This window comes from Ranitomeya variabilis, chromosome 8 (genome assembly GCF_051348905.1).
Source record: "Ranitomeya variabilis isolate aRanVar5 chromosome 8, aRanVar5.hap1, whole genome shotgun sequence".
Taxonomy (NCBI): Eukaryota; Metazoa; Chordata; class Amphibia; order Anura; family Dendrobatidae; genus Ranitomeya; species Ranitomeya variabilis.
In genome coordinates, this window is record NC_135239.1 from 111,923,975 (window position 1) to 111,948,945 (window position 24,971).

Here is a 24,971-nt window from a genome sequence, read left to right on the forward strand (position 1 = left end):
AATTAATTGCTCAGTTGTGCTAAAGTTCATACCAGAGACACTGACAGCTCAAATCCTTTGAGGAAAAAATGTGTTTGGGCCCACCTCTTTTTATGGTGACCAAGCTAAATATTATATATACTTTGTGTGTGTGCGTGCACTGGTTTACTAAAGATTCTGCATAAACCAGTGCAGCGTTAGCAAAACAAACACGGCCTTTCTGGCCTAACAGGAAACCAAAACATAACGTATGGCACCAGGGCTGCCACTAGGAATTTTGGGGCCCCATAATGGCAACATTTTGGGGGCCCCCTTGAGACTCCACCCAGGCTCCACCCCAGCCCCACCTCCATCCCTTGAACTGTCCTCAGTCCCACCGCTTTCTCTTGGAAAAACTCCACTTCTCACCAGTCACACATTACAGTTCCCATCACCAGATCACACATATAGCTAGCAGCTTTTGTTTTGGCCAAAAGATTTTTTTAAACCGCCACCACCACCATAAGGTAGACTCATTTGGCTGGGCTCTACTCTAACCTATTAAACATTTGTTAAAATATCCAATACAATTTAAGTATATTTTTATTTATTTTTCATTTTTTAAAATGACCAATAATATCACATACAGGGGACAAATACCACCGACCATGGCCGAATCACATATTACCACCACATAGTGACCTATAATACCACATACAAGGAACAAATGCTGCCCCGCCATGTCCAGACCACATATTTTCACCACAGTAACCGAATAATATCACATACAAGGGACAAATACCATTGCACTTTTCCAGACCACATATTGCCACCACATGGTGACCAATAACACCACATACAAGGAACAAATGCCACCACACCATGACTAGACCACATATTGTTATTATTATTTATTTACATAGCACCATTAATTCCATGGTGCTGTACATGTGTACATACAGGGTTATAGATATCGTTAACAGTAAACAAATTTACAATGACAGACTGTTACAGAGGGGAGAGGACCCTGTCCTTGCGGACTTACATTCTTCAGGATAATGGGGAAGAGACAGGAGGTTGGTGTGCTGCAGCACTGGTGGTGGTGAGGCAGCAGCTCTGGTCTTGGTGGGGTGGCAGCTTGGGTGGTTGGTGAGGCAGCAGCTCGGGCGGTGATGACGCGGCAGCTTGGGTGGTGTCAGGGAGAGACTTGGTGAGCGAGAGCTAATAACCCGGGCTGTTGTGAAATTGGATTTTGGGCTCCCCCGGTGGCCACTGGTGGAATTGAACTGGTGTGCATCATCCTCTCTGTTCACCTGTTTCCATCAGGATGTGGGAGTTGCTATTTAGCCTTGCTCCTCTGTCACTTCCATGCCGGTCAACATTGTAATCAGAAGCCTTTCTGTGCATGTTCCTGCTGCTAGACAACTCCCAGCTAAGTTGGACTTTAGTCCTTGTTTGTTTTTGCATTTTGTTCCAGTTCACAGCTGTAGTTTCGTTTCTGTGTCTGGAAAGCTCTTGTGATCTGAAATTGCCACTCTGATGTTATGAGTTAATACTAGAGTCTTAAAGTAATTTCAGGATGGTGTTTTGATAGGGTTTTCAGCTGACCATGAAAGTGTCCTTTCTGTCTTCCTGCTATCTAGTAAGCGGACCTCAATTTTGCTAAACCTATTTTCATACTACGTTTGTCATTTCATCTAAAATCACCGCCAATATTTGTGGGGGCCTCTGTCTGCCTTTCGGGGAAATTTCTCTAGAGGTGAGCCAGGACTATATTTTCCTCTGCCAGGATTAGTTAGTCCTCCGGCCGGCGCTGGGCGTCTAGGGATAAAACGCAGGCTACGCTACCCGGCTACTGTTAGTTGTGCGGCAGGTTTAGTTCATGGTCAGTTTAGTTTCCATCCTTCCAAGAGCTAGTTCTTATGTTTGCTGGGCTATGTTCTCTTGCCATTGAGAACCATAACAGTTTGACCGGCCACAAAGGGTTAAATTAATTTACAGAGAAAGGAGAGAAAAGAGAAGTCTGCTGAAGTTTTTTTTTTTTTTTTTCCTTCAGTTCTGAGTGTGCTTGTAATTGAATCTCTTGCAAGTCTGCCTATATTGCAGCCTTTCTCTCTCTCTCTCCTTCTAATCCTGGAATGGCTCTGTGTTCACCTGTTTAAAATGGATATTCAGAGTTTAGCTGCAGGTTTGAATAATCTCACCACGAAAGTTCAAAATTTACAAGATTTTGTTGTTCATGTTCCTATATCTGAACCTAGAATTCCTTTGCCTGAATTTTTCTCGGGGAATAGATCTTGCTTTCAAAATTTCAAAAATAATTGCAAGTTGTTTTTGTCCCTGAAATCTCGCTCTGCTGGAGATCCTGCTCAGCAGGTCAGGATTGTGATTTCCTTGCTCCGGGGCGACCCTCAGGATTGGGCTTTTGCATTGGCTCCAGGGGATCCTGCGTTGCTCAATGTGGATGCGTTTTTTCTGGCCTTGGGGTTGCTTTATGAGGAACCTCAGTTAGAACTTCAGGCGGAAAAGGCCTTGATGTCCCTATCTCAGGGGCAAGACGAAGCTGAAGTATACTGCCAGAAATTCCGTAAATGGGCTGTGCTTACTCAGTGGAATGAGTGCGCCCTGGCGGCGAATTTCAGAGAGGGTCTCTCTGATGCCATTAAGGATGTTATGGTGGGGTTCCCTGTGCCTGCGGGTCTGAATGAGTCCATGACAATGGCTATCCAGATCGATAGGCGTCTGCGGGAGCGCAAACCTGTGCACCATTTGGCGGTGTCTACTGAGAAGACGCCAGAGAATATGCAATGTGATAGAATTCTGTCCAGAAGTGAACGGCAGAATTTTAGACGAAAAAATGGGTTGTGCTTCTATTGCGGTGATTCAACTCATGTTATATCAGCATGCTCTAAGCGTACTAAGAAGCTTGATAAGTCTGTTTCAATTGGCACTTTACAGTCTAAGTTTATTCTATCTGTGACCCTGATTTGTTCTTTATCATCTATTACCGCGGATGCCTATGTCGACTCTGGCGCCGCTTTGAGTCTTATGGATTGGTCCTTTGCCAAACGCTGTGGGTATGATTTGGAGCCTCTTGAAACTCCTATACCCCTGAAGGGGATTGACTCCACCCCATTGGCTAGCAATAAACCACAATACTGGACACAAGTAACTATGCGGATTAATCCGGATCACCAGGAGATTATTCGCTTTCTTGTGCTGTATAACCTACATGATGTGTTGGTGCTTGGATTGCCATGGCTGCAATCTCATAACCCAGTCCTTGACTGGAAAGCTATGTCTGTGTTAAGCTGGGGATGTAAGGGGACGCATGGGGACGTACCTGTGGTTTCCATTTCATCATCTATTCCCTCTGAGATTCCTGAATTCTTGACTGAATATCGTGACGTTTTTGAAGAACCTAAGCTTGGTTCATTACCTCCGCACCGGGAGTGTGATTGTGCCATAGATTTGATTCCGGGTAGTAAATACCCTAAGGGTCGTTTATTTAATCTGTCTGTGCCTGAACATGCGGCTATGCGAGAATATATAAAGGAGTCCTTGGAAAAGGGACATATTCGTCCTTCGTCATCTCCCTTAGGAGCCGGTTTTTTCTTTGTGGCTAAGAAAGATGGCTCTTTGAGGCCGTGCATTGATTATCGGCTTTTGAATAAAATCACGGTTAAATATCAATATCCGTTGCCACTGCTGACTGATTTGTTTGCTCGCATAAAGGGGGCCAAGTGGTTCTCTAAGATAGATCTCCGTGGGGCGTATAATTTGGTGCGAATTAAGCAGGGGGATGAGTGGAAAACCGCATTTAATACGCCCGAGGGCCACTTTGAGTATTTGGTGATGCCTTTTGGTCTTTCAAATGCCCCTTCAGTCTTTCAGTCCTTTATGCATGACATTTTCCGTGATTATTTGGATAAATTTATGATTGTGTATCTGGATGATATTTTGATTTTTTCGGATGACTGGGACTCTCATGTCCAGCAGGTCAGGAGGGTTTTTCAGGTTTTGCGGTCTAATTCCTTGTGTGTGAAGGGTTCTAAGTGCGTTTTTGGGGTTCAAAAGATTTCCTTTTTGGGATATATTTTTTCCCCCTCTTCCATCGAGATGGATCCTGTCAAGGTTCAGGCTATTTGTGATTGGACGCAACCCTCTTCTCTTAAAGGGAACCTGTCACCACGTTTTTGGAAGATGGGATAAAAATAGCGTTAAATAGGGGCAGAGGTGGGCATTACATTAGTGTGTGTGTTATGCGTTTATTACCCACCTAAGTTGCCGAAATAACTTTGCAAAGTCTCCGTTTTCGCCTGTCAATCAGGCTGGTCAGGTCACATGGGCGTGGTGTCTTCACCCAGATTTGGCGTAGTTTTCCGTTGGTGGCGTAGTGGTGTGCGCATGCCCAAAGTCCGGAATCCTCTTCCAGGGGATTTAAAATAGCGCGGTGTTCGTTATTGCATTGGTGATCGGTGGGCGCGGCCATCTTCCTTTGGCCGCGCGTGCGCAGAAGCGGCGCTCTGCTGGCCGCGGCTTCAGGAAAATGGCCGCGGGATGCCGCGCGTGCGCAGATGGATATCGCGGCGGCCATTTTCCTGAAGCCGCGGCCAGCAGAGCGCCGCTTCTGCGCACGCGCGGCCAAAGGAAGATGGCCGCGCCCACCGATCACCAATGCAATAACGAACACCGCGCTATTTTAAATCCCCTGGAAGAGGATTCCGGACTTTGGGCATGCGCACACCACTACGCCACCAACGGAAAACTACGCCAAATCTGGGGGAAGACAACGCCCATGCGACCTGACCAGCCTGATTGACAGGCGAAAACGGAGACTTTGCAAAGTTATTTCGGCAACTTAGGTGGGTAATAAACGCATAACACACACACTAATGTAACGCCCACCTCTGCCCCTATTTAACGCTATTTTTATCCCATCTTCCAAAAACGTGGTGACAGGTTCCCTTTAAGAGTCTTCAGAAATTTTTGGGCTTTGCTAACTTTTATCGTCGATTTATTGCTGGTTTTTCTGATGTTGTTAAACCATTGACTGATTTGACTAAGAAGGGTGCTGATGATGTTGCTGATTGGTCCCCTGCTGCTGTGGAGGCCTTTCGGGAGCTTAAGCGCCGCTTTTCTTCCGCCCCTGTGTTGCGTCAGCCTGATGTTGCTCTTCCTTTTCAGGTTGAGGTCGACGCTTCTGAAATCGGAGCTGGGGCGGTTTTGTCGCAGAGAAGTTCCGATTGCTCCGTGATGAGACCTTGTGCTTTTTTCTCGCGTAAATTTTCGCCCGCCGAGCGGAATTATGATGTTGGGAATCGGGAGCTTTTGGCCATGAAGTGGGCTTTTGAGGAGTGGCGTCATTGGCTTGAGGGGGCTAGACATCAGGTGGTGGTATTGACTGACCACAAAAATCTAATTTATCTTGAGTCCGCCAGACGCCTGAATCCTAGACAGGCGCGCTGGTCGTTGTTTTTCTCTCGGCTTAATTTTGTGGTGTCCTACCTGCCAGGTTCTAAGAATGTTAAGGCGGATGCCCTTTCTAGGAGTTTTGAGCCTGACTCCCCTGGTAATTCTGAACCTACAGGTATCCTTAAGGATGGAGTGATATTGTCTGCCGTTTCTCCAGACCTGCGGCGGGCCTTGCAGGAGTTTCAGGCGGATAGACCTGATCGTTGCCCACCTGGTAGACTGTTTGTTCCTGATGATTGGACCAGTAAAGTCATTTCTGAGGTTCATTCTTCTGCGTTGGCAGGTCATCCTGGAATCTTTGGTACCAGGGATTTGGTGGCAAGGTCCTTCTGGTGGCCTTCCCTGTCTCGAGATGTGCGAGGCTTCGTGCAGTCTTGTAACGTTTGTGCTCGGAACAAGCCTTGTTGTTCTCGGGCTAGTGGATTGTTGTTGCCCTTGCCTATCCCGAAGAGGCCCTGGACGCACATCTCGATGGATTTTATTTCGGATCTTCCTGTTTCTCAGAAGATGTCTGTCATCTGGGTGGTGTGTGATCGTTTCTCTAAGATGGTCCATTTGGTTCCCCTGCCTAAGTTGCCTTCTTCTTCCGAGTTGGTTCCTCTGTTTTTTCAAAATGTGGTCCGTTTGCATGGTATTCCGGAGAATATCGTTTCTGACAGAGGTACCCAATTCGTGTCTAGATTTTGGCGAGCATTCTGTGCTAGGATGGGCATAGATTTGTCTTTCTCGTCTGCTTTCCATCCTCAGACTAATGGCCAGACCGAGCGGACGAATCAGACCTTGGAGACATATTTGAGGTGTTTTGTGTCTGCAGATCAGGATGATTGGGTTGCTTTTTTGCCTTTAGCGGAGTTTGCCCTCAATAATCGGGCCAGCTCTGCCACCTTGGTGTCTCCCTTTTTCTGTAATTCGGGGTTTCATCCTCGATTTTCTTCTGGTCAGGTGGAATCTTCGGATTGTCCTGGAGTGGATGCTGTGGTGGAGAGGTTGCATCAGATTTGGGGGCAGGTAGTGGACAATTTGAAGTTGTCCCAGGAGAAGACTCAGCTTTTTGCCAACCGCTGGTGTCGGGTTGGTCCTCGGCTTTGTGTTGGGGACTTGGTGTGGTTGTCTTCTCGTTTTGTCCCTATGAGGGTTTCTTCTCCCAAGTTTAAGCCTCGGTTCATCGGCCCGTACAAGATATTGGAGATTCTTAACCCTGTGTCCTTCCGTTTGGACCTCCCTGCATCTTTTTCTATTCATAATGTTTTTCATCGGTCATTATTGCGCAGGTATGAGGTACCGGTTGTGCCTTCCGTTGAGCCTCCTGCTCCGGTGTTGGTTGAGGGCGAGTTGGAGTACGTTGTGGAAAAAATCTTGGACTCCCGTGTTTCCAGACGGAAACTCCAGTATCTGGTCAAATGGAAGGGATACGGTCAGGAGGATAATTCTTGGGTGACTGCCTCTGATGTTCATGCCTCCGATTTGGTCCGTGCCTTTCATAGGGCTCATCCTGATCGCCCTGGTGGTTCTGGTGAGGGTTCGGTGCCCCCTCCTTGAGGGGGGGGTACTGTTGTGAAATTGGATTTTGGGCTCCCCCGGTGGCCACTGGTGGAATTGAACTGGTGTGCATCATCCTCTCTGTTCACCTGTTTCCATCAGGATGTGGGAGTCGCTATTTAGCCTTGCTCCTCTGTCACTTCCATGCCGGTCAACATTGTAATCAGAAGCCTTTCTGTGCATGTTCCTGCTGCTAGACAACTCCCAGCTAAGTTGGACTTTAGTCCTTGTTTGTTTTTGCATTTTGTTCCAGTTCACAGCTGTAGTTTCGTTTCTGTGTCTGGAAAGCTCTTGTGATCTGAAATTGCCACTCTGATGTTATGAGTTAATACTAGAGTCTTAAAGTAATTTCAGGATGGTGTTTTGATAGGGTTTTCAGCTGACCATGAAAGTGTCCTTTCTGTCTTCCTGCTATCTAGTAAGCGGACCTCAATTTTGCTAAACCTATTTTCATACTACGTTTGTCATTTCATCTAAAATCACCGCCAATATTTGTGGGGGCCTCTGTCTGCCTTTCGGGGAAATTTCTCTAGAGGTGAGCCAGGACTATATTTTCCTCTGCCAGGATTAGTTAGTCCTCCGGCCGGCGCTGGGCGTCTAGGGATAAAACGCAGGCTACGCTACCCGGCTACTGTTAGTTGTGCGGCAGGTTTAGTTCATGGTCAGTTTAGTTTCCATCCTTCCAAGAGCTAGTTCTTATGTTTGCTGGGCTATGTTCTCTTGCCATTGAGAACCATAACACCGGGCTCCTGCAATTTCCCTAAGACTAGGGAAATCCTGACTGACCCTCTACCTGAAGTTTACACTGATGGTGTGCATGTTCAGGCCTCGAACCTCACCCTAACTCCTGAGCTCAGCCCTAGGCTGAAACCTCCACCCACCACCCAGTGAAGAGGTAATATTTAAATACCCACAGTTAGCACAGACAAGGATAAAGGAAAATATACACCATGCCGCAGACACTCAGGAATACACTATAAATGTGCAGGGCAAAATAAACACAAATATAGGAAGGAGTAAATAAGACAAAGGAATATACACTACCAGCAACGAATCTCCAACCACCAGCTCTCCACTCCAGACCGAGATAACAACGCAAGACAGAAGCTATAATCGGCGACGCCCAATGATCAGGAGAACTATTTAAAGACCATGGAAATGGCCCAGCTTCCAATCCGAGGATCAGGTAAATTAACCCCGGAACAGCTAGACAAAATCTAGCAGACGCCAATGAGTAAATAGTGGTCAAAAGCGGAATTACCGCTGTCTGTCGGACGACCTGGTCTGAACAGCGTCCGACATGACAGTACCCCGCCTTCTACGAGGGACCCCAGGGCCCTCACGGCTTATAGGACCCGGCTTGTCCGGATGACGGCGGTGAAACAACCTGACCAGCCGGTCAGCATGAACGTCCGAGGCTGGTACCCAGGACCTCTCCTCAGGCCCATAACCACGCCAGTGTGCCAAGTACTGTAAAGTGCAACGCACTACACGAGAGTCAAACACCTTGGAGACTTCAAACTCCAAATTACCATCCACCAAGACTGGAGGTGGCATAGGCGCCGCGTCCACAGAACCCACCACCTTCTTTAGAAAAGACCTGTGGAACACATTGTGTATCTTATACACCTTAGGGAGCTCCAATTGGTACGCAACTGGGTTAATGACGGCGGTGACCCTAAATGGACCAATAAACCGTGGACCCAATTTAAGGGACGGTATCTTGAGTCTTATGTTTTTTGTGGATAACCACACCCAGTCATCCACACTCAGGTCCGGACCTGGCACACGCCTACTGTCAGCCACACGTTTGTACCTAGCACCCACACTCAACAGGCGCTGTTTAACTCTCCTCCAGACTGATGACAATTGTGTTCCTAACTGGTCCTCCTCCGGAACGCCGGAAGAGCCCCTCTGACTCAAGGTACAAAATTGAGGATGTAGCCCGTAAACACAAAAAAACGGAGACTCCCCAGATGACTCCTGGCAGTGATTATTGAAGGCAAACTCAGCCAAAGGAAGAAAGGTAGTCCACTCCTCCTGGTTATCAGAGACAAAGCAGCGTAAGTCCTGTTCCAAATTTTGGTTCATACGCTCAGTCTGACCATTTGACTGTGGATGAAACGCCGAAGAATGAGATAACTTGATTCCCAGCCGTGAGCAAAACACTCTCCAAAATTTTGCCACAAACTGAGACCCCCTATCAGACACGATGTCAGACGGAACCCCATGAAGTCTGACCACCTCCTGCACAAATACCTGAGCCAGAGTCTTAGCATTAGGCAACGCAGGCAAAGACACAAAGTGCGACATTTTAGAAAAACGATCAACAATCACCAAGATGACCGTGTTTCCAGCTGATGAGGGCAAATCAGTGATGAAATCCATGGAGATTTCCGTCCATGGCTTACTAGGTACCTCAAGAGGAAGTAGTGTGCCAACAGGACGGGAGCGGGGCGTCTTAGCCCTAGCGCACGTGGTACAAGCTGACACGTATGAGACCACGTCCTGTCGGATCTTGGGCCACCAAAACCGACGTGACACCAACTCCAAGGTACCTCTAACCCCTGGGTGACCAGCCAGGACGGCATCATGATGCTCCGCCAAAACCTTTAGGCGGAGATGAAGCGGAACAAAAGATTTGTTGACGGGAAGCTCAGATGGTACCTCCTCCTGAGCCTCGGCAATCTCAGCCTCAACCTCGGTAGTGAGAGCCGAAACCACAACACCCTTTTGGAGGATGGGTACTGGATCCTCCCGAGGTTCTCCCCCCGGAAAACACCTGGACAGAGCATCCGCCTTAGTGTTTTTAGACCCCGGTCTGTAAGTGACCACAAAATTGAACCGCGTGAAAAACAATGCCCAGCGAGCCTGCCTGGGGGACAGACGCTTGGCTGACTCCAAATACAGCAGATTCTTATGATCGGTAATAACAGTTACCTGATGGACAGACCCCTCCAAGAAGTGTCGCCATTCCTCAAAGGCCAACCTAATTGCCAACAACTCCCTGTTGCCGATATCGTAGTTACGTTCGGCGGACGACAGTTTCTTGGAGAAATAGGCACACGGACGTAAACCACTCAAAGATGAGCCTTGAGATAGTACCGCCCCCACACCAACCTCAGACGCATTGACTTCCACAACAAATGGTTTAGATACGTCTGGCTGCACAAGAATGGGGGCTGAAACAAAACTGTTCTTAAGAAATTTAAATGCGCGCACAGCAGCCTCAGGCCAAACAGAGAAATTGGTACCCTTTTTAGTCATGTCAGTTAGCGGTTTAGCAATGATGGAAAAATCCTTGATAAATTTCCTATAGTAGTTAGAAAACCCAAGGAACCGCTGAAGTGCTTTCAGGTTATCAGGACATTCCCAATGCAGCACCGCCTGCACCTTAGCGGCGTCCATTTTAAAACCAGAAGCAGACACAATATAACCCAAGAAAGGCAACTCTTGAACAGAAAATACACATTTCTCAAGTTTAGCATACAGATTATTCTCTCTGAGAAGCTGTAACACCTGCCTGACATGATCTAAATGAGCCTCACGGTCGCAAGAATATATGAGAATGTCATCTAGGTACACGATAACGAATTTCCCCAAAACATGCGAGAACACATCATTGATGAAATGTTGGAACACTGCAGGTGCGTTAGTCAACCCAAACGGCATAACCAAATTTTCAAAATGACCCTCAGAGGTATTAAAAGCCGTCTTCCACTCATCACTTTGACGGACTCTTATGAGGTTGTACGCCCCCCTGAGGTCAAGTTTGGTGAACCACTTAGCACCTGCCACCTGGTTGAACAAATCTGGTATCAGAGGCATAGGGTATGGATCACGAACCGTAATCTGGTTCAACTCCCTGAAAACCAAACACGGGCGTAATCCGCGATCTTTCTTCTTCACAAAGAAGAACCCTGCTGCCACCGGCGAGGATAACGGCCTGATGTGCCCTTTGCTCAAGCCTTCCGCAATGTAATCTTTTAACGCTTGTCTCTCCGAACCGGAGATGTTAAACATCCTTGCTTTAGGTAATTTGGCCCCTGGTTTAAACCTGATAGAACAGTCATAAGTAGTGTTGAGCGATACCGTCCGATACTTGAAAGTATCGGTATCGGAAAGTATCGGCCGATACCGGCAAAGTATCGGATCTAATCCGATACCGATACCCGATACCAATACAAGTCAATGGGACACCAAGTATCGGACGGTATCCTGTATGGTTCCCAGGGTCTGAAGGAGAGGAAACTCTCCTTCAGGCCCTGGGATCCATATCAATGTGTAAAAGAAAGAATTAAAATAAAAAATAGGGATATACTCACCCTCCGACGCAGCCTGGACTTTACCGCCGTAACCGGGAGCCGTTGTACCTAAGAATGCGCGCTTGAAGGGCCTTAGATGAGGTCACTGCGCTCTGATTGGTCCGTAGCGGTCGCGTGACCGCTACGCGACCAATCACAAAGCAGTGACGTCACCTAAGGTCTTTCAAGCGCTTGAAATACCTTAGAAGACGTCCGCAGCTTCTGATTGGTCGCGTAGCGGTAGCGTGACCGCTACGCGACCAATCACAAAGCAGTGACGTCTTCTAAGGTATTTCAAGCGCTTGAAAGACCTTAGGTGACGTCACTGCTTTGTGATTGGTCGTGTAGCGGTCACGCGACCGCTACGCGACCAATCAGAAGCTGCGGACGTCTTCTAAGGTTTTTCAAGCGCTTGACCGCTACGGACCAATCAGAGCGCAGTGACCTCATCTAAGGCCCTTCAAGCGCGCATTCTTAGGTACAACGGCTCCCGGTTACGGCGGTAAAGTCCAGGAGCCGCCGGAGAGGTGAGTATATCCCTATTTTTTATTTTAATTCTTTATTTTACACATTGATATTAATCCCGATACCGATTCCCGATACCACAAAAGTATCGGATCTCGGTATCGGAATTCCGATACCCGCAAGTATTGGCCGATACACGATACTTGCGGTATCGGAATGCTCAACACTAGTCATAAGGACGATGTGGCGGCAACTCTGAACAACCCTTCTCAGAGAACACATCCACAAAATCCTGAAGTGACTCCGGAACGCTTGAAGTCACCGCAGCCACACATGTGGCCAGGCAATTCTCCTGGCAGAACTCGCTCCACCGAATTATGTCCTGAGTTTTCCAGTCAATTACCGGGTTGTGCATAGACAATCAAGGAAAACTCAAAACCACCTGAGCAGGAAGATTCCTGAGCACCTTACATGTAACCCGCTCAGAATGTAGAACTCCAATGTGGAGTTTCACCTCAGCCACAAATTCAGTAATCTCCCCCTGAGAGAGAGGAGCAGCACTGATGGTGACCACACGGATAGGATGAGACAGTTTTTCAATCCTAAAACCTGCTGTGCGCTTGCGCAAACCCCTCATCAATGAGATTTGTGGCTGAACCACTATCCACAAAAACAGTAATTGGCAGCTCACTGCCAGCAACAAAACCCTTAGCAGGGAGCATGCACTGAGAAACCACCATGGAGGATATACATAAGCTCAGACTGGTCTCCTCCACACCCTCTGAGCTCAGAAGTTTTCCGCCGTTGCGTTTTTCTTAGGCAGCAGAGGACAGATGTTAATAAAATGACCAGTTTTACCACAGTAAAAACAGGCTCCCTGCTTCCTGAGCTCAGGGGCTCGATGCTTGACATGTGACACCCCTGCGATTTGCATAGGCTCCGTGGGCTCACCTGCAGCAACCTCACGTGAACCTAAACCCTCTCCCATAGACGGTGTCTCGTGCTCCCCCTGACGCAAATGGCGACTAATGCGAACAACCAGACTCATAGCGGAATCTAGAGAAGTAGGAGTCTCGTACATCAGAAGGGCTTTTTTAACCCTTCCAGAAATCCCATGTATAAACTGACTCCGCAATGCTGCATCATTCCATTGGGTATCGATCGCCCAGCGACAAAATTCAGAACAGTAATCCTCTGCAACTCGCTCCCCCTGGCGAATAGAGCGTATCTTAGATTCTGCCAGAGCCATTCTGTCAGGTTCATCGTAGATTTTCCCAAGAGAAGAAAAAAAACTCTCCACAGAGACAAATGCCGCAGAATCAGATGGCAAAGAAAACGCCCATGCTTGGGGATCCCCACTTAACAATGACAACACCAGGCCCACACGCTGAGCTTCATTACCCGAAGATATCGGGCGCATACGGAAATATAGTTTGCAAGCTTCACGAAAAGAAACAAATTTACCGCGTTCCCCAGCAAATTTTTCAGGCAACGGAAATTTAGGCTCAGTAACTCTTCTTGTCGCTCCAGCTTGCACATTGGACACTGCTAGTCCCTGTTGCTGCACTGCCCCCCTCAACTCAGTGACCTGTAGGGAACAGCGCCTCCAACTGGCGGGTTATGGAATTCATGGGATCCATGACAAAAAAAAAAAAAAAAAAAAGAAACCCCTTTTTGTTTTGTTTTTTTCTTTGTTGTTGTTGGGCCGATTATAATGTCTGGGAGAGACTTGGTGAGCGAGAGCTAATAACCCGGGCTCCTGCAATTTCCCTAAGACTAGGGAAATCCTGACTGACCCTCTACCTGAAGTTTACACTGATGGTGTGCATGTTCAGGTCTCGAACCTCACATGGTGACCAATAACACCACATACAAGGAACAAATGCCACCACACCATGACTAGACCACATATTGTTATTATTATTTATTTATATAGCACCATTAATTCCATGGTGCTGTACATGTGTACATACAGGGTTATAGATATCGTTAACAGTAAACAAATTTACAATGACAGACTGTTACAGAGGGGAGAGGACCCTGTCCTTGCGGACTTACATTCTTCAGGATAATGGGGAAGAGACAGGAGGTTGGTGTGCTGCAGCACTGGTGGTGGTGAGGCAGCAGCTCTGGTCTTGGTGGGGTGGCAGCTTGGGTGGTTGGTGAAGCAGCAGCTCGGGCGGTGACGACGCGGCAGCTTGGGTGGTGTCAGGGAGAGACTTGGTGAGCGAGAGCTAATAACCCGGGCTCCTGCAATTTCCCTAAGACTAGGGAAATCCTGACTGACCCTCTACCTGAAGTTTACACTGATGGTGTGCATGTTCAGACCTCGAACCTCACCCTAACTCCTGAGCTCAGCCCTAGGCTGAAACCTCCACCCACCACCCAGTGAAGAGGTAATACTTAAATACCCACAGTTAGCACAGACAAGGATAAAGGAAAATATACACCATGCCGCAGACACTCAGGAATACACTATAAATGTGCAGGGCAAAATAAACACAAATATAGGAAGGAGTAAATAAGACGAAGGAATATACACCACCAGCAACGAATCTCCAACCACCAGCTCTCCACTCCAGACCGAGATAACAACGCAAGACAGAAGCTATAATCGGCGACGCCCAATGATCAGGAGAACTATTTAAAGGCCATGGAAATGGCCCAGCTTCCAATCTGAGGATCAGGTAAATTAACCCCGGAACAGCTAGACAAAATCTAGCAGACGCCAATGAGTAAATAGTGGTCAAAAGCGGAATTACCGCTGTCTGTCGGGCGACCTGGTCTGAACAGCATCCGACATGACAGGTGGTTGGTGATGTGGCAGCTGCTCAGGTGGTTGGTGGGGTGGCAGCTCAGGTGGTTGGTGAGGTGGCAGCTCGGGTGGTTGGTGAGGCGGCAGCTCGGGTGGTTGGTGAGGCGGCAGAATGATTATTGCAGGCTGTAGGCTTTCCTGAAAAGATGGGTTTTCAGGTTCCATCTGAAGGATCCGAGGGTGGTGGATAATCGGACGTGTTGAGGTGTGGAATTCCAAAGGATGGGAGATATTCTGGAGAAATCTTGGAGGCGGTTGTGTGAGGAACGAATAAGTATGGAGGAGAGTAGGAGGTCTTGGGAGGATCAAAGATTACGTGAGGGAAGATAGTGGGAGATTAGTTCAGAGATATAGGGAGGTGGAAGGTTGTGGATGGCTTTGTAGATCAGTGTTAGTAGTTTGAACTGGATTCGTTGGGGAACTGGGAACCAGTGGATGGATATGCAGTAGGGTGAAGCAGGGGAGTAGCGAGGAGAGAGGTGGATTAGCTGAGCAGCAGAGTTGAGGCCAGACTGGAGTGGTGCAAGGGAGTTAGCGAGGAGGTCACAGAGGAGGGTGTTGCAGTAATCGAGGCAGGAGATGATGAGGGCATGCACAAGAGTTTTAGTAGATTGTGGACTGAGGAAGGGATGGATTCTGGTGATATTTTTGAGTTGGAGGTGACAGGAGGTGGCAAGAGTTTAGACGTGCGGTTTGAAGGACAGGGCAGAATCGATAGTTACCCCGAGGCAGCGGATTTCAGGTGCGGGAGAGAGCATGATGCCGTTTACCATGATAGATAGATCAGGTAGGGGGGATACGCGAGATGGGGGAAAGATGATGAGTTCGGTTTTATCTACACTGAGTTTTAGGAAGCGAGAGTTGAAGGAGGATATGGCTGACAGACACTCTGGGATTCTGGACAGAAGATCGGCGACATCTGAGCCAGAGAGGTAGATCTGAGTGTCATCCGCATATAGGTGGTACTGGAAGCCATGGGACTTTGAGTTGTCCTAGGCCAAGGGTATAGATGGAAAAAAGTTGAGGCCCTAGGACAGAGCCTTGAGAGACTCCAACAGAGAGGGGGCGGGGTGAGGAGGTAGTGTGGGAGTGGGAAACGCTAAATGTGTGGTTGGAAAGGTAAGAGGCAATCCAGGACAGGGCAAGGCCTTTGATGCCAAGGGAAGAAAGAATCTGTAGCAGTAGGCAGTGGTCGATTGTGTCGAAAGCAGAGGACAGGTCGAGAAGGAGGATGGAGAACTGTCTGTTAGTTTTGGCTGTAAGTCATTAGTAATTTTGGTCAGAGCAGTTTCGGTGGAGTGGTGGGGGCAGAAGCCAGATTGGAGGTTGTCAAGGAGAGAGTTAGATGAGAGTTGGGAGAAAAGTTGACCATGAGCAGTGATATGGGGCGATAGCTGGGCATAGCAGTTGGGACAAGGTTAGCTTTTTTGAGGATGGGTGTGATGGTGGCATGTTTCAAGGCAGAGGGGAAAGTACCAGAAGATAGCGAGAGGTTGAAGAGATGGGTTAGGGCTGGAATGAGCATGTTAGTGAGGTTGGGGAGCAGGTGGGAAGGGATGGGGTCAAGTCCACAGGTGGTGAGGTGTGATTTGGAAAGGAGGCGAGTAAGTTCTCCTTCAGTGATGTTGGAGAGGGAAGTTATTGGGGAAGGGCAGAGGTCTGGTATATGGAGTGGTTTGGGTCGTGGACCAGTAAAGGTTTGCCTTGTTTAGTCGATCTTGTTTTTGAAGTAGGTGGCAAAGTCCTCAGAAGAGATGAGGGGAGTGGGAGGTGGCAGTGGCAGGCGGAGGAGAGAATTAAATGTGCTGAACAGTTGTTTTGGGTTGTAGGATAGTGAAGATACAAGGTTAATGAAATAGGTCTGTTTAGCAGAAGTGAGGGCTAGTTTGAAGGCAAGTGTAGCTTGTTTGAAAGCGGTGAAGTCATCTGGCAGGTGTGTTTTTTTCCAACGCCGCTCCGCGACCCTGGATGCTTGTCGGAGTTTTTTGGTGAGGTTGTTATGCCAGGGTCGCCTATTCATTTGTCGCACTTTGTCATGCATGAGAGGGGCGACTGAGTCTGTGGCTGATGTGAGGGTGGAGTTATAGAAAGCGGTGGCACTATCAGTGTCGTGGAGTGAAGATATGGAAGACAGGGGTAGAAGAGAATCTGAGAGTCTGTGAATGTTTAGGTGTGCAAGGTTTCTGCGAGGATGTGGTACTGGCTGGATGCAGGGGGCGAGTGAGGAGGACAAGGAAGAGAAGGTGAGTAGATGGTGGTCAGATAGGGGGGAGAGGTTGTGAGATTAGATAAGTAACAGAGGTGGGTGAAGATGAGGTCTAGTGTATGTCCGTCTGTGTGGGTGGCTTTGGAGGACCACTGAGTAAGTCCAAAGGATGAGGTAAGGGCCAGGAGCTTGGAGGCTGCTGGCTGGTGTCAGTAGGGATATTAAAGTCACCCATTATGATGGTGGGGATGTCAGCAGAGAGAAAGTGAAGAAGCCAGGTGGAGAATTGGTCAATGAAGGCTGTGGCTGAGCCCAGTGGTCGGTATATGACAGCCATTTGGAGATTAGAGGGAGAGTAGATACGGACAGAATGAACCTCGAAAGAAGGGAGGATAAGGGAGGGTGGGGGTTGGATAGGGTTGAAGTAACAGTTTTTGGAAAGAAGAAAACCCACTCCCCGCCATGTCTGTTGCCAGAGCGAGGAGTGTGGGTAAAATGGAGGCCACCGTAACTCAGTGCAGCAGGGGAGGCCTTGTCAGGGGGCGTCAGCCAGATCTCAGTGAGGGCCAGGAAGGAAAGGTTGTGGGAAGTAGAGATCGTGGATCACGTGGAGCTTGTTGCAGACAGAGCGGGCATTCCAAAGTGCCCCAGAGAGAGGAAGCAGGGGGGTGGGGGTCAGTTGCACAGGTTTTAAGTGTGAGGGATTGCGGTAGTTTCTCATAGTGTGAGAAGGATAGGGGTGAGGATTAGTAGGATGTATGAGGCGGGAGGCCAGGATTGGGGGATATGTCGCCAGCAGTGAAAATGAGAAAAAAAAAAGGGAAAGCAGGTGGGTGAAGGAGAGCAGTCGGCTTATATCATATGTTAGTAGGTGAGGTTTGAGGTTGTAGAGCAGCTCTGCGGGTAAAGCAAGGTGGGGGTAGGAGAGAGGGGGAGATAGTTATTTGGTTTGAGGGTGCAGGGGTAGGGGTTAGCGGAGGAGAGTGAGGATTAGTGGAGCGAAAATAGTGAGGGCAAATGTGAGTATGGTGAAATAGCAGGGGAAGAAAGGAGAAGCAAGTAAAATTAGAATACAGTGATTAGTCTTACTGTCTGGCCGATTCCTGGCATATTTCTGATGATACACTTAAAAGAGTCACTTCAAATGATGTCACATGAAACTAAAGTCAAATCTGACCAGTACCATTCAACTTATACCATTCAAGTGTCCAAGAAATGAAGCCAGGCGAGAGGGAGGGGGGGGGGGGGAGGAGGTGGAGGACAGTCCACAGCAGGGGACAATTAGCAGATTGCAGTTAAATGAACATTTGACTGCCATCAAAGCTGAAGAAAGATAGGATAAGATAGGAGGATAGTGTTAAGGTATCTTCACACTGAACAACTTAACAACGATAACGATAGTGATCCGTGACGTTGCAGCGTCCTGGATAGCGGTATCGTTGTGTTTGACACGCAGCAGCGATCAGGATCCTGCTGTGACATCGTTGGTCGGAGCTTGAAGGCCAGCACCTTATTTCGTCGCTGGCTCACCCGCTGACATCGCTGAGTCGGCGTGTGTGACGCCGATTCAGCGATGTCTTCACTGGTAACCAGGGTAAACATCGGGTTACTAAGCTCAGGGCCGCGCTTAGTAACCCGATATTTACCCTGGTTACCATTGTAAATGTAAAAAAAAACAAACACTACATACTTACATTCCGGTGTCTGTCGCGTCCCCCGGCGTCCGCTTCCCTGCACTGTGTCAGCTCCGGCCGGCCGTAAAGCAGAGCACAGCGGTGACGTCACCGCTCTGCTTTACGGCCGGCGCTTACACAGTGCAGGGAAGCGGACGCCGGGGGACGCGACAGACACCGGAATGTAAGTATGTAGTGTTTGGGTTTTTTTACATTTACACTGGTAACCAGGGTAAACATCGGGTTACTAAGCGTGGCCCTGCACTTAGTAACCCGATGTTTACCTTGGTTACCCGGGGACTTCGGCATCGTTGGTCGCTGGAGAGCTGTCTGTGTGACAGTTCTCCAGCGACCACACAACGACGAAACAGCGACGCTGCAGCGATCGGCATCGTTGTCTATATCGCTGCAGCGTCGCTTAATGGGACGGTACCTTTAGGTGTGAAAAGCATGGATATATCAATGAGCATGCAGTAAATTAGAAGTATGATTCATGGAATTAAAGTCAGGGAAAAAGTAGCAGCATACCAGGTAGAACAGGGGGAGAGAGTTGCATGGATTCAGGGGTGCAGTGGGTATTCCAGGTTAGCAGACAGTTCAAATGTGGCGCCCCAGGGTCCTGGTTGTCACAGCAGCATTGCTTTCCTCACGGGGAGAGTGATGTTACATTTGGAAGCGATGAAGGAGATCTTTTATCAGGTAACCACAAAGCATACAACATGTTCACATTCCAGGCCAGAAGGGTAGAGCTCTAATCCTGTGTAGGGTGAACTCCCCTATAAAGACTTTCTGATCTGGAGGGAAAGAGTTCAGTTCCTGTCAGAGACAGAGAGGAAGGAAGCAGAAAGATGTGCTAAAGAGAGAGATTGCCAGAAGGGAGCTTGTTGAGGAACATCAGCTAGTTGGAGCTGGTACGATAGGAGAATAGCTGAGCAGATGTGGGAGTCTGCAGCTCCTAGAGGAAAGAGGAGAGACAAAAGGAGCCTTGTAGCCAGAGTTGCTACAGCTCCTAAAGAAAGAGAAATAAGAAGGAAAGGACATTGTTCAGTGAGCGTGAAGGAGAGCGAAGCACAAGAGAGGATATATCAGGGGAGACCAGCTGCAAATGAACTATCTCCCTCTGAAGCACAGATAACCGGTAGCCGGAACACCGAGGACTGTAAGCGACTCCACGACTAACATCAGAGACCAGAAGGACAGCTGAACTGCAAGTTACCTGTCTGCCTCACACACCTGAGACACAGTAACACATAGAGCCCGGGGCATGCTAGAGTCCCTATAAACAAGCTCGAGTTACCTGTCATGCAGGTATTGTCCTATCCTATATGGGGGACAGAGAGAACATCTGTGAGGACCTTTTCTAAAGCCATAGGCAGTAAGGGACTACAACACCACCGCGCTAGAGGAAGGCTTTTAACTCCACCTGGTACAGGGGACTCTGGATTTGTTTCCAAGCCGGCTGGACCCTGCCTGCCCTGTGAGCTGGTGCTCTGGACTGTGGATGCTGAAGTCTTCAGTAAACCAGGTAAAGAGACTGCAAACCTGTGTCCTCATTCTTTACTGCGCCATTCACCATCTTCCATCTACGCACCGGGAGCTCTGGGGACACACTTCACCTGTGGGAAGGTATACCATCTAGCTGCCATAACATCACCCCAGAGGACCCCTTAAAGCAGCATCGGTCTCCACTGACCGAATACCACAGGTGGCGTCATGAACATAAACTTTATTCCCTTTAAAGACCTTTCCCTTTTACATGGGCGCCCAGGGCCACGGACCGGGTCGCCACCGTGACATCCCCCTGTGAATGCAGGACTCGGTACCGAGTACCCCACGGCCCTGGCAGGCAACTCACAAACGTACCAGGTAGAACAGGGGGAGAAAGGTGCATGGATTCAGGGGTGCAGTGGGTATTCCAGGTTAGCAGACAGTTCAAACGCTCCAGGTAGAACAGGGGGAGAGAGGTGCATGGATTCAGGGGTGCAGTGGGTATTCCAGGTTAGCAGACAGTTCAAACGTACCAGGTAGAACAGGGGGAGAGAGGTGCATGGATTCAGGGGTGCAGTGGGTATTCCAGGTTAGCAGACAGTTCAAACGTACCTGTAGATGGAAGCAGATGGGTCAGGGCATAACAGCGTGAACGAGAATATGCCATGGGTTACCATTCTGGCATATTACCACCACACAGTGATCAAATAATAGCACATACAAGGAACAAATACTGCCACACCATGGCCGGACAAGATAATAGCACCACATAGTGACTGAATCCAACAATACTGATCAGTAATAAAAAAAAACAATACTAATACTACCATAAATGCCATTATACAAATGGAGATCTGTACTTAGTATGACGTGTCAGTGTACAGGTAACACAGTGATCACCGGTGACATTATACACATGAGCTCTGCATACGGTGTCAGTGTACAGGTAATGCAGTGATTACCAATTACATTATTCACAGGAGCTCTGTATATAGTGTAAAGGTAATACAGTGACCAATGGTGACATTGTACACAGGACCGCTGTATATAGTATACAGAGTATAGTGTCAGTGTACACTTAACACACTGACTCACCAGTGATGTCTCTAGGTGAGATCCTTCATCTTCGCTTTTTATCTTTATCCAGCACAGACCGCCATCACTTCTTCCAGCCAGGGCTCGTCTCTGCAGGAAATAACACAGTTAACTATAGCACCACTTGTAGAACACATTACTTATTTTTTCCCCAAATTCTAAACTACACCAGATGAACAAAAAAGTCGCCCTGCACAGTAACATGACTGCTTCCTTGTGTTAAAACAGTATCCTCAAAAAATAAAATAAATACATCACTGCAGTAATAATATCCCTTAATTAGCCTTTAAGGTAATAATATCCCCCATCCTGGCCCCAGTGTGTTTCATTCCTGGCTCCAGCCATATGTTCTCCAATCCTGGCCCCATATGTTCTCCCATTCTGCCCTCATGATTATGCCTTTTGCCCCCATGTGATGTCCCATCCTCCCCCATATGATCTCCCTATCCTGCCCCATGATCCTGCCCCATCTGTCCCATGATCCTGCCCCACCTGTCCCATGGTCCTGCTCCATCTGTCTTCCCCCATCATATCCATCCTGCTCCATGATCCTGTACCATCTGTCTTCATCACCATGATCCTGCACCATGTATCTCCATCCTGCACCATGTGTCTCCATCCTGCCCCATGATCCTGCCCCATCTGTCTCCATCCTGCCCCATATTCTTGCCCCATCTGTCTCCATCCTACACCATGTCTCCCATCCTGCCCCGTGTTTCCCATCCTGCTCCCATGTATCCATCCTGCCCCATGTCTCCATCCTGCCCCCGTGTCTCTATCCTGCCCCATGTCTCCAATCCTGCCCCCGGTCTCCATTCTGTCCCTTGTCTCCATTCTGCCCCGTGTCTCCTATCCTTCCCCCATCTCCATTCTGACCCCGTGTCTCCATTCTGCCCCCATGTCTCCATTTTGCCCCATGTTTCCATTCTTCCCTGGGCAGGATAGAGACACATTGTCTAATCCACCTAGCTATGGTCCCCCTTGTAACACCAAGACCATTCCTGATTCCCTGAAATTACACAAATAAGGACTTGCTCTTCCTCCATTTTGTTAATATCTATAAGTACTGTATCAAGGTCCTCCTAACATCTAATGTGTGAAGTCTGCTTTCCTCTGCAGTTTTTGGTTTTCTACAGAAGGAGGGAAGAACTACCTCCTGACTTCTATGAAATTTTGAGTCTACATTTGGGAAATAAGCTGAATCTGGCCTCAAAATTACTCTATCATCTGATATCTGCATGAATGGGTGATTAATGGATAGAGTCTTTAAATCAATGACCCTGTGGGCTGACGTCAGGGCCACTAATATTACTGTCTTTAGTGTTAGTATTTTAGCTGGCTCTTCATGTAGGGGCTCAAAGGGAGATCTTGTTAATGCTTCCAGAACTAGATTTATGTCCCAAGGACGTATCTTTTGGGCTGGCATTGGTGTTGACCTATGACATGCTCTAATGAACCTATCTACCCATTTATCTGCCTCCAGGTTATAGTTGTATAGGGCTGCTAAGGTAGATGCCTGCACATTAAAGGGAACCTGTCACCCCGTTTTTTGAAGATGAGCTAAAAATAGCGTTAAATAGGGGCAGATCTGGGCGTTACATTAGTGTCTTTGTGTGCCTTTATTACCCACCTATGCTGCCGAAATACCTTTGTAAAGTCGCCGTTTTCTGCTGTCACTCACGCTGGTCTGGTCATATGGGCGTGGTGACAGCGCTGTTTCTCCCCCAGAATCCTGCTCATCATTACGTTGGTGTAGTGGTGTGCGCATGTCCAAAAGGCGAATCCACTGCCCAGGTGATGAAAAACAGTGCGATCTGCGCTATTCAGCCGTTTACCGGTGGGCACGGCCATCTTTCCTGTGGCTGCGCGTGCGCAGATGGAGCGCTCTGCTGCCCGGGGCTTCAGGAAAATGGCCGCGGGTTTCCGCGCGTGTGCAGATGGAGATCGCGGCGGCCATTTTCCTGAAGCCCCGGGCAGCATCTTCAAAAAAGGGGTGACAGGTTCCCTTTAAGGGTGCTGGTGGCTAGGCTCATCTTAATACCCCTTTGAAGAAATTCTAATATGGCTCTGATTGGGACCCTGCCCCCCACATACTACCCTGAAAAAGCTAAGCTTAGCCCATATTCTGCCGTATATCCTAGTCGTTACCGGCTTTCTACTCTGCAGCAGGGTAGCGACTAAGGCCGGGGAGAATTGCTTCTATGTTAATAGTGCCATCTCAAAATCCAGGCTGTCAAATTTAGACCTGACGTATGAGCATGTGACACTGGACCCTGCATGAGGAGACCTGGAATGTCTGGGAGAATCCAGGGATCTGATAAGGACATCTTCCTCATCCATGAGAACCATAGGAAATCCAGAAATCCCAAGGAATCTGTAGCGCGTCCACCGCGTATGGCCTATCTCTTGGGTTTAAAGAGCAGAAGATCTCCATCTTCCTATTCTTCCTGTTGGCAAACAAGTCTATTTCCAGCTGTCCCCAATGATCCACAATCTGCTGAAAAATTAGTGGATCCAGTTTCCATTCTCCCTGTTTCAGGGTTGTCCTGCTGAGAACATCTGCCTCTTTGTTCTCCTTCCCTTTTAGGTGCAGTGCAGATAGCTGCAACTGATGTTCCTCCATGATCTGGAGAATTGCGCGTGATAGCCGCATCAGGGTTCGGGATTTTGTGCCCATTTGGTGGTTGATATAGGCAACTGACGTTCGGTTGTCTGACATTACTCGAACGTGGTGTCCTTCTAAATGGGGAAGGACTCTACTACTACCTTTTTTATTGCCACTAGTTCATTCCAGTTTGAGGAATGGCCGACTTCTGGCTCTGAACAGAACCCCTGGACTATGCGATCCCTGAGGTGTGTGCCCCATCCTTCTGCACTTGCATCTGTCACAATCACTTCTGATATCTGGTAAGACCATGGAATTCCCTGCGACAAATTCCCTGGATCCAGCCACAAAGTCATGGAGTCTATTGCTTCCCGGGAGAGCACAATCTTCCCCTCCAAGCGTCCTCCAAGCTTCCTTTCTCCCTCTAGGACAGCCTGTTGCAAGGCTCTGGAATGAATCTGGGCCCACTGGACTGTCAGAATACATGACGTCATTGTTTCTAGTAAGGACATAGCTTTCCTTAGAGACTTGTCTGTATTGGTCAATGCTGCTGACATTAAGGGTGCAATCCTGTCTTTCTTCTCTTCTGGTAGGAGACAGGCCCATCTCTCCGAGTCCAAAATAAGCCCTAAGAAGGATTGAACCTTCAGGGGCTGTAGTCTTAACTTCTTCATGTTTATCATCCAACCTAGCCATGACATAGTGGTCCTGATGTGTCTCAGTTGAGAACTGCAGTTGTCCTCTGTCCTGCTGATTATTAAAAAATCATCCAGATTTGGTACTATCAACATGTTCTCTTCTCACAAATGTACAGTCACCTCCAGAATTATCTTAGTGAAAACTCTTGGGATAGTCTTGGATAGACCGAATGGCAGAGCCCTGTATTGGAAGTGTCTGAGTTGTCTGTCTATATACATTGCTACCCTCAGGTACTGCTGATCTTTCTGATGGTAGCATGTGTCTGTAGACCAGGAACTTGTTGAGACCCCTCAGGTTGATAATTGCTTTGAATGACTGGTCAGGTTTCCTTATCAGAAACAGGGGAGAATAGAACCCCCTCCCCTGCTGCTGAACAGGCACCTCCACCAGTACCCTCTTTTGCAGTAAGAGCAATACTTCTGCTTCTAGGGCCTGTGTCATCACAGTGGCATTGCTATCCCCTAGGGGAGAGGGATGTTATGCTTGAGAGCGATTAAGGATATAATTCACAAGGTAAATCTCACATTCAACGCATTCACAATCCAGGCCAAAAGGATGATCTCTAAACCTGGTTTAGTGTGAACTTCCCTATAAATACATTCTGGTCTGGAGGGAAAGGGAGATTTTCAGTCAGTTCCTGTCAGAGAGA